Genomic DNA, 490 nt, shown 5'->3' on the forward strand with positions numbered 1-490 from the left:
TTTAGGACAACATTGAACACAAAAAAAAATTACGACCAGATCGAACAAACCTTACGAAAATACGGACCATCAAGGGTATTAAACCTATTTAATTTTAAAATAGGCACATATTATGTTTATAATATAAAAAAATTGAATGATTTAATTTAAACAAAAAAGTTTCTCTCGTCTTCTTTTGAACAAAAAATTTAAACATTTTTCTTAATATTTATATTTTTTCAATATCTAATCCCACTTTTTACTAATTACTCAGCTAGTTGATAACTTTTTGGCAAGTATACCAAATCGTTACAAGTAATGCAGTGATAAGAAAAGTATCGTTCTCCTCAGGGAATTTGTGTTGCGTTATTTAATTTAAAATGATATATCAAGATCAATTCGTGTTGATGAAAGTTGCTTTGATTTTTTGCATAAAGAACACAGAATTTAACAACGTAAAAGTTTAGATAAAATTTATAATACGAACAATCATTGGAATTGGTTTCAGACT

The sequence above is a fragment of the Vigna radiata genome, chromosome 5 (genome assembly GCF_000741045.1).
Source record: "Vigna radiata var. radiata cultivar VC1973A chromosome 5, Vradiata_ver6, whole genome shotgun sequence".
Classification (NCBI taxonomy): Eukaryota; Viridiplantae; Streptophyta; class Magnoliopsida; order Fabales; family Fabaceae; genus Vigna; species Vigna radiata.